The following is a 9,657-nucleotide window of genomic DNA, read 5'->3' as shown; positions in this document are numbered from 1 at the left end:
GCAGGAGGTGGGGGAAGGCTGCCTCCAAGTGAGTGTCTTGACTCAGCAGCCATAAATGTTTTCAGTTCTACAGAAGCAGCTCTTCAGAGATTCAGGTGTTGTGTCCTTGTGATACTAGTATCCAGTTTGTTGGGGAAAGCACAGCAGTCGGGTGCTTGAAGGGCACAGAAGTGCAAAGAAACCTGGAAAGGGCAAATGAAATGAAACTTAATAATATATGTCCGCACTCATCTGAATGCACAAGCCAAAAACCTGGTGCATGTGCTGGACTATCTGTAAGACTGTTGTAAATGGAGCTCCCAGGGAGTCTCCAGCAGCCTCCCAGCATACCTGGCCTTGTGGAGCCTAAATGATAGCTGGTGCTGTCCTCTGGGCTTGCCGGGTGCTGGTGAAAAGGAAGTTTGGAAGAGAATACAGAGCCAGGTGGAATAGGCTGCCATGTAACTAATAACTATGTATCCATGCAGACAGACATGTATGAACACATGCAAACAGGCTTTAAACTGAAAACTGTGTCGACCAGATCGTACATAGAGACAAAGTGTCAGAGCACACCTACTGCATGGGAAAATGCAGCAGATTTTGAGGAGGTAGGGGATGGAAGCGAGCCAGACTGTTCCGTGGGAAAAGGAGCACAGACAGGGCATGTTGACCCAGAGGCATGGTGGCTTGTTTGGGGCTGTATCAGTGTTGTCCCAAATTGGGTTCTTTTACCGAGTATGCAACTAACCAATAGACGCGCAGGATCGAAATACTTGTTCATTTCTGCACAGGGATGGGTGCTTGGTGGTAGATCCACAAAGCTAGCACACCTTCTCCCTTTCTCATTCTTTATCTATAAACACTTTTCAGGAAGTACTTTATACAGGTTTTTCTGTTGGTTACAGTTTTATCACATCACATTCTTGCTCTGTGCTTGTGCTTTAACATCCGTGTTAATTAGCATAGGAAGCAGAGAAGAAGGTGGTAACATCATTATCATGTCATTACCATCTCATTATTCATTTTGAGGGGTGCACTTTACTAGGTTAATAGGCCCTAATGAACTTGTAAGTTCCTCTGGGTTATTCTGCTGTTTTTGTCCTCTCTGTTCCTGACGTTCTTCAAAGTGTTGTGGTTTCCTCACGGTTATTTGGCTGGAGCCGGTTGTCCTTTGCAATACTGTTTTCCAAGATCCTCTCTCCCTTGTCCTTGAGTCTTGTTAGCTCTTGGAGGGTTTCCACAGCATCATTCCAACAGAGCGCCAGTGTTCCCGTGGGGGTCCAATTTTGCTTTCCTGCAGAGGTATTACAAGAGGTATTGCAAGGACATTATACTGTAATTCCATTTGGAATCAAATCAGCAACCCCAGGCTCGGTTCCCTGTTCCACTGTCCCTGGGTGGGTTCCACCAACAACCTTTCTGTTTACAGCCAAATGCACTGCCGGTTGGCCCACAGAAACCCCCCACCTGGGGCTGTGCTGGGGACTCCAGTGTCAGTACTGTCCTGGTGCTGCAAGAATGGGAATGTCCCTGAGCGCAACCCCGTACCCAGCCCCAGGCAGGGGGATGCTGCCCTTTGCCCATGGCCGGGTGCTGGTGGACAGCGTGGTGCAGGGGGAGGCCTGGAGCCTGGCTGAGGGGCTCTGGGCAGCTCCCTGCCCAGCACCAGCTCTGCCTGCTCCCCTGCTCCCTCCACCCCACACCCTGGGGGCAATCGGAGCTGTGGGCACATCCCCCTGGGGAGGGCATTTCCCTCACACCACTCCCTCCTGCTGCTGCCCTCGCGGACACAGGTGACGCACACAGGAGTGCTGCCTGCGCTGGCAGAGGTGACTCAGGGAAGGGGCTTGCCCCTCTCCATCGAGCCTCCCCTGGCAGGGCCAGAGCCTGGCAGCAGCGCCTGCAGCGACACTCTCCTCCTGACCCAATTAGCTGCAGAGATGCTGCAGGGGCAGCGCTCTGTGGGGTGGCCCTGTGCAGGAGCAGTCCCAGGGCAGAGGCAAGGCCAGCTTCCCCCGCGGCCTGGCACGAGGATCTGAATGGAGTTTTCTGGGGAGGGTCTGAGGGCAGCAGGGCACAAGGGGGCTGTGCTTGTCAGGGACATGGCATGGGAGGAGAGGGCACCCTAAAGATCAGCCCCCAACGACATATGCCATGTGTAAGGGGATGTAGCTCAGTGGAAGAGCGCCTGCTTTGCATGCAGGAGGTCCTGGGTTCAGTCCCCAGCATCTCCAGCAAGGACTTTTGTGCCTCGCTGTGTTGTCTTCCCAGCAGATATAAGGGTGGTGGAAGTCCCCTGGGTGAGCCTGGGTCTCTGATTGGGAGGCTGCTTCCTGCCGTCCATCAAAAGCCTCATCAACTTCCTCTTCCTGAGCTGGTGGCTTGTTGTAAACACCTACAGCAGTGTCTGCCATGTTAGCCTGCCTAGTCATCCTCACCCATAAGCTCTGGACTCACTGTTCATCCACCCCTAGCCTTCCATGATGGAACGAGTGGCTGGGGAGAGAGTGGGAGAGCAGTGGAGGTTGTCTCCCTTGACTTCAGTAAGCTTTTAAACACTGTCTCCCATAGCATCCTCATAGGCAAGAAGTGTGGGCTAGATGAGCGGCCAGTGAGGTGGAATGAGAAGTGACTGAACGGCAGATCTCAGGGGGTTGTCATCAGCAGTGCAGAGTCTAGTTGGAGGCCAGTGATGTCCCTCCAGGGCTCCGTACTGGGGCCACTCTTCTTCAACTTAGTCGCCAGTGACCTGGACGAAGGTACAAAGTGCCTCCTCAGCAAGTGTGCCGACGATAATAAACTGGGAGGAGCAGCTGATGCATCAGAAGACTGTGCTGCCATTTGAGAGACCTGGAGAGGCTGGAGAGGTGGGGGGAGTGGAACCTCATGAAGTTCAACAAGGGCAAGTGCACGGTCCTGCACGTGGGGAGGTATAACCCCATGCACCAGTGCAGGCTGGAGGCTGAGCTGCTGGAGAGCAGCTCTGCGGAGAAGGACCTGGGAGTGCTGGTGGACACTAAGTTGACCATGAGCCAGCAATGTGCTCTTGTGGCCAAGAAGGGCAATGGCAGCCTGCAGAAGGGACGATTGAGAGGGGATCTTATCAACGTGTACAAGTACCAGAAGGGAGGGTGTCAAGAGGATGAGGGTCACACTCTTTTCAGTGGTGCCAAGCAGCAGGACAAGAGGCGGTGCGCACCAGCTGAAACACAGGAAGTTCCACCTGTGTGTGAGGGAAAACTTCTTTCTTGAGTGACCAAGCACTGGAAGAAGATGCCCAGGGAGGTTGTGGAGTCTCCCCTAACATTCTCTGATTCTGCGATTTTCTGATTGCCTCAGTGCCCCCCACCCCTGAGTCTGGCCCTGGACAACCTGCCAGAACCATAAGTTCTGGTAGGGCAGATGTAATGATGGAGTGGGGCAGCCATAGATGCCTGCGACCCTCTTTGGGTCCCTGGCCAGTGCAGTAACAGCAGGGTTTGGTCCAGGTCTTTGCGGCCCCTTCTCGTCTCAGTCCACCCCTCCTGGCCCTTTCTCTTCCTGGCTTTCATTTTGCAAGATCAATAGATGTTTTAGGAGGACCCAGAGAGTGGGGGGCAAGTGGGGCAGATGATTGGCACTGTACTAGAGGAGGTCCTGGTGCAGAGGGGACAGGGAGGAGCCACCCAAGCTGTGCTCCTGGCTGTGGGCAGTGACAGCTGGGAGGGCTGTGGGTGCTCCTGGGTGCCAGGTGCTGCTGCGGCACAGCGCAGGGCTGCGACGGAAACCTTTTGAAGCAAAGGAGGACTCCAAAGCAAACACCCCGAGTGCCCCGTTCAGCCCCATCCTGCTGCAGGGCCAGCCCTGGCCAGGGCCCTGGGGGTGATGGGGGCCGTGCCTCTCTGTGACACGGGCTGTGGTCACAGGAGACATCCTGTGTCACAGCCACAGTTGCCCTCCCCCACCCAGACCCGGCCTCTCCCCACATGTCCCAGTGAGGCTGGTCTAGCGCAGGCGCTGGGGCTGCTCTCGGCACCTCTCTGCTGCCAAGAGCTGCCGAGCCTGAGCAGGAGCCAGGGAGCGGAGGTCAGGGCAGTGTGGGGTTGTACAGAAGTGTGCAGGAGGAGGAGGAAGAGGAGAGGAGCTGCTTCCTCATCACCTGCCACTGCAGGGGTGACCCAGAGCACGCAGGATCAGGATGGAGCTCTGGGACGCTGGCCATGGGAAACGGCGTGGACAGGGGGTGCCAGCACTCCCCAGCTGGGGTAAGGCCTTCCAGAGATCCTCCTCAGGTCTAGCAGGGATCCTCCCCAGGTCTGGCAGGGTATTGCCTGGAGGCAGTGCCCACCTCAGCCCCTGTAGGGAATGGGGCCTGTTTGGGGAGGGGGTGCTCTTGGAGGACGCTCGCACTGCTCATCCTCTGGCTGAGGCAGGTACGGAGCAGCTGAGAGCTGCCCCCAGAGCATGACGGGTCTTTCCCTTCTCTTCCAGAGCAGCTTGCTGTCTGGGAAGGGGTGTCTGACTACATTGTGCGGCAGCTGATGCTGAACCAGGTGGGTGTGCCTTGCGGGGCCTGCCCCGGGAAGCCTTCTCCTGGAGCTTGTGGGTCTGTGGGATGACTTCTCTGCTTTGACTGGCAGAGTTGAGAGGGTGAAGAGGAGGGGGATGAAAGCATCTGGAAAGGTCTTCCAAAGAAGGGCCCCAAGGTTTCTCCAAAGCTTTGTCCAGCGCTTTGTCTGTCCCCTTTGTACAGCAGGATGGAGCAGGGCACCGAGCACCATCCCCACGCCCTGACAAGTGCCCGGCCTGTCCAGCTGCCAGTCTCATCGTTCTTCTCTTCCTTCCTGTTTGCAGGGAGTCCGAGTTATTCGCCTTGGCACATTTGACGTAGTAACCGAACAAGTCGGTGGTGGGAAGCGTGCTCTTCTCACTGTTCGCAGGCCCGTGTTCCATCTGTCGCGGAGTATTGCAGAGCTTCCCGGCCTCGCCTATGACATGGCCTATGCTCCTGGTAAGAGGAGAGGCTGAACCGCTTGCTTCCCCTGGGGACATCCTTGGGGTGTGCCTAACTGCTGGGCAGCAGTGACTGTTAGGAAGCTAGAATTCCTTCAGCAGCTGTGGAGAACAGCTTCAGGGGGTTTTAAAGCACCAGGACAACATCATGCACATTACAGTCACACTCCCTCTCTCCCAGACTTGCTTTCACAACTGTCAACAAGCCAGATGTCTTGGGGCTGCTGCTTCTCTGCTACTGACTGCGTTCCCCTTCTGCTGCTTCCCAGGTCATAAGCTCTCCGAGCCCCTCAAGTACGCTCACATAGCCTCGGCCCTCTCTGTTCCTCGGAAGACAGTGGAGGCGTGCATAGAAGAGACCATGCGGCTTTTCTCCCGCTGCCTGCAGAGCGGGAAGAACGTGGCCCTTGTGCTGAAGGGCCTTGGCACGCTTGTAATTCAAGGAGCAGCTGTGAAAATGAGGTTTTGCAGGGACTTTCTGAAGAGGCTCAATGGGACAGAGCAGCTGCTGGAAGCTCTTCTCGCGGTGAGTTCCCCATTCCTCCAGCACTACCTGTCGTCCTCTGGAAAGCACCAGTGAATGCAATGCTGTCAGCCTGCTGTGACCTATCCAGGTGCATGGAGAGTCCCAGCTGAGAGTAATGTCAACTCCTGGGACAGCCGGTCTTGAGCGTCCAGAGGACTTGGCAACAAGGACGGCCCTGGGAATAGCTGTGCTGGCTCTGCCCCAAAAAATCATCCAGTCCCAGAGCTCATTTTCATGTGCTCAAGGGAAAAGTCCCAGAAAAGGGCCGGTCCAGTGTGCTTTTTCCACAGAGACTTCCCTCCTGACAGAAAGCCATGGTTTAGTGCTGCTTTGTGTCAGGACCACATCTGAACCCATGTCTCCCTGGACTGTGTCTGGGACAGTAAGGCAGCGAGTTCAGCACTTTCCCCTGATGCTGGGTGACACTATTTCTGCGTGTCCCTTTGGGAGCTCGGCCTGATGCCTCCATGGGACATTTTTGCCCTAGGGTGGAGTGAGGGCAAGGGAGTGATCCCTCCTCCCCTTGCCTGGGCCAGCGGGCATGTGAAGCAGCTCCGTGAAACCTCTGCTGACCTCAGTGCTCTCCCTTTGCAGCTGGAGGGCCTGAGTGTCTTTCATCTCTCCCATGGGGCAGCTGCTCAGAATATTGAATCCCCCTGGTCCTCTTGCTCTTTGGCATTTCTACCTCTGTCTCCAAGTAGGTTTGTTTTTGCAGGAATCATTGCTCGCCCCACTCTCTGGACACGAAGCAGAGGCTTAGGCAGACCAAGGCCCCTGTGCGACCAGAGCCCTCTTGCTGCTCTTGTTGTGCTGGTCTAGTTGTGTTGAGCAGCTCTTGCCAGGGCCCTGGAGTCTCGCCACCATGAAGGGCGTCTTTCTGTCCAAATGTGAGCATTTGCACGCTGCTAGTGATGGCTGCAGCATGTCGCAGAGAGAGTCGTTGGAGCCCAGTGGCCTTGGCCAGGTCTCTAGTGCAGCCCCGTCCTTCAGCGTGGTCCTTCAGGTGCAGCAGGAAGGCTGAGATGTGAAAGGAGGCTGAGCTGAGCCTCCTCTCATGGGTTAAGGCAGAGATGCAAGCCGGCTGCAGGCCAGACCTCTGCACTAGGCAGGACCTGGTCTCCTGACTGCATCTCTCGATTCTCAGCCTTGCAAAAAGCCTGGCAGTCTTCTCACCCTTTCTCCTCCATTTCCTGTAAGCTGCTCTGCTGCACAACTGAGGGGCTGCGGAGAGGCACAGAGAAATTCCGTGTTTCAGAGGCAGCTGCTTCTCTGAGCAGTGGGAAAGTGTGCTGCCCTTGTGCGCCCTGAGACAACTGTCTTGGCATCATCTCTCGTGTGTCTCTCCCCTTCGCAGATGCCAGAGATGAGGGATTCAGTCCTCTCAGGCTCTGAAACTGCTGCTTTGCAGACCCGTTCTGGTCGTGTCATTGTCTTTCCTGAGTGAGTACATTCACTTCTTAGCCCCGGCTGGCGAAGCCAGCAGCTTCTCGGGACTTGTCTGGTAGCCCTGTGTTGCCAGTGCTTGTGAAAGCTGCTCAGGAAGTCATTGGAGAGGAATACTTTCCAGTGTGGATCAAAGTGCAGGTTCCTGCTGGTCACTGGCTCAGGATGTTTTCTTGTCTTCTGTGAGACATGCATGAATCAAATGTGTGCTGAACATGTTGTCTTGGGTCAAATGTCTTCTGTGGGGAGGCCTGTCTAGGGCAAAGCGAAGCCTGTGCGCAGTGGGGTTGTGGAGAGCTTTGTGCTGGCTCCCATCCTGCTCAGTGTTTTGTCCCATTAGTTGTCTGGGAGATGGTGGTTCCTTTTTGCAGAGGCACGGAGATGAGATTTGGAGAGCCTGCAGGTGATACGGTGGGTGAGAGGGGCATTAGAACTGGTGCTGCCAAGCACCCCTTCTCACAGGAAGGCTAGGGAAGCTCTGCAAGAGGCAGAGAAGGAAGCTCCTGCCCCTGCAGATGCTGGAGGTCTTCACAATGTCTCTCAGCTTGCTGATACACTCCTCCAGCATCTGGCATGTTCTGCCTATTGTGCTTTGGACAAAGAGGGGCTTCTTGGTAGCTCCCTAATGCCCCTCTGTCCCCATTATGGACACAAGGTGCAAAGGAAGTGTGGTGCCCTCCCTTTAGACTGGCATCTTTTTCCTCTTTCCAGGTACAATGCTGATAGTCCATCTAGAAAGCCCCCTGTGGCACCTGCAAAGCCCCCGCAGGAAGAGGAGAAGGCAAAAGAGGACACCAGGGCCAAGAAAGGTAATGGGAACGCTGGATCCTGGCAGGGGTTTGTGCCTTCTGCTTCCGTCCTCTTTGGCCAGGCAGTGGAGGCAAGGCGACAGTGCCATGGCTCAGGTAGCATCAGGCACCGGAGGTGACGCTGCGTTCCCAGTACGGGACATCTGGAGTGATTCCTGAGGGAACACGACCTCCCGGCAGCCCAACACTCCCAGCTGCAGCTGATGCCTCCCAGATAAACTTTCCCCCTTTGCCACGGCACTCAGTGCCCTGGGGTGCACTGCAAAGTGTTCTTGCGCTGGAGGTGTTGGTGCAGAAGGGAGGCAAAAGTTAGCACTGTCCTTGTGCAATGTGAATCCTAAATTGTGCAGGGAGCTGCAGGTCACAGAGAGGCTGAGCTATTTCATGGGACCAGTGAGTTGTCATTGAATGAGAAAAGCCCCTGAGAGTAGGTTGGGAAAAACAAGGCAGAGAGAAGCCAGTGTGCGGAAGGGCCAAAGACCACCCAGGAAAGAAGGCCTAGAAGGAGTCATCTTGAGGCCTCACACTGTTATCACAGGCTGGAGCACATCTGAAGAGCCTTCCCATTCCAAAGGCCTCCTCAATGCTGTCCTGAAGTGTTTTCTTCTCTCCTGCTTACAGGAAATCTTCCCGCCAAGCACCTCCCCCTCAGAGCGAGGCATCCTCCAGCCAAAATAACAGCTCCCACGAAGCAGAAGGGGAAAGGGAAGAAAGCAGAGGACAAAGCGCCTGCTGGCAGGTGAGAGCCATGGAGGAGTGGGTGAGGGTGAGCCTGTAGCCTAGTGCATGTCTGGGGGAGATGTTTCCTCTGCACACAAGGTTCACAGCAGCTCTGAATGTCCTTTATCACATGCCCCGGGGACTCCTGAGCCCTCGATGGCAGGAATGCCTTGACAGCCCTGACCACTTTCTCCTTCTCTGACCCTGCGTCTCCAGGAACAATCTGTTCTCCATGCCTAAGCACAGGGCACTGGGGACCGCCAGGCCATTTGTAATACATTTGGCAGGATGGGGTAAGGGTGTCTCTTGGAGCCTGTCTTGGTAGAGAAGGCTGCTCCTCTCCGGGCTGCATCCAGAGCGAGCCCGTGTCTGGGCACGCAGAGCGTTCCCGAGGGCACATCCTGCAGCCCCGGGCATTTCAGCTGGGGGTGGTCTCTGTCCCTGTGGGTGTGAACACAGTCAGCGGAACCCATCTCCTTCTCTGGCAGAAGGGCCTTGTGCCGCAGAGGCAGGTGCCCAGCCGGTGAGTGCAGGACGGAGTCTCAAGTGCCCCTGTGCTCCCAGCACCTGCCCACAAGGTGTCTTTTCAGGGGGCTCCCGGCCATCGCAGGCAGCTGCTCCAGGAAGGTGGTGCAAGGCAGGACAAAGGGCAGTGCTGAAGCCATGCCCCCACCAGAGAAACTGGTGAAGAAAATCCAGAGGTGGCCAGGACAGGTGCGTGCTACAGCCTGAGGTCCTGCTTGTGCCACGGGGACGTGTGGAAAAGCGCAGTCCTATGGGCAGTGGGTAGGAGAGATCCCTGCCTGCGTGTTCACTTGGCCAGTGACCAACCACATCTGGGCCTTGCTTGAAAAGGTGCAGGTCACCCGCTAGTTCTGGAGGGCATTTGTCCCTCCGGCATTCTCAGGAAGCAGCTCAGAAGCCCCTCTTTGGCCCTTTTTCCCGTGGGAAGGTACCTGCTGGGCCTTTCAGGGAGAGGGCATGGGCAGTTTCCCTTTAGTTCTGTGATTATTGAGCTCATTGGTGAGATCCAAACTGGGATTTTGAGACCTGCCCCTATGAGCTTCGGGGCGTAAGAGCGCTGCCGGGAAGGCTCAAGCCAAGCGGCAGGAGAGAGGATGAGAAATGCCCTTTGCACCCTGGGAAAGCACAGATGCCAGCAGTCCTCTTTGCCGTTTCTTTTCT

At 55.9% G+C, this 9,657-nt stretch overlaps 1 non-coding gene across 1 annotated transcript; it reads left to right on the top strand.

The window, feature by feature from the left end:
• The first annotated feature begins 2,144 nt into the window (after positions 1 to 2,144).
• TRNAA-UGC (transfer RNA alanine (anticodon UGC)) lies at positions 2,145 to 2,216 on the top strand. Its single transcript has one exon. It is a non-coding gene; the product is annotated as a tRNA-Ala (tRNA).
• Positions 2,217 to 9,657: the final 7,441 nt, after the last annotated feature.

The sequence above is a fragment of the Rhea pennata genome, unplaced genomic scaffold (genome assembly GCF_028389875.1).
Source record: "Rhea pennata isolate bPtePen1 unplaced genomic scaffold, bPtePen1.pri scaffold_26, whole genome shotgun sequence".
Classification (NCBI taxonomy): domain Eukaryota; kingdom Metazoa; phylum Chordata; class Aves; order Rheiformes; family Rheidae; genus Rhea; species Rhea pennata.
Note: the sequence above shows the minus strand (reverse complement) of the source record. Positions and strands in the feature narration are given on the sequence as shown.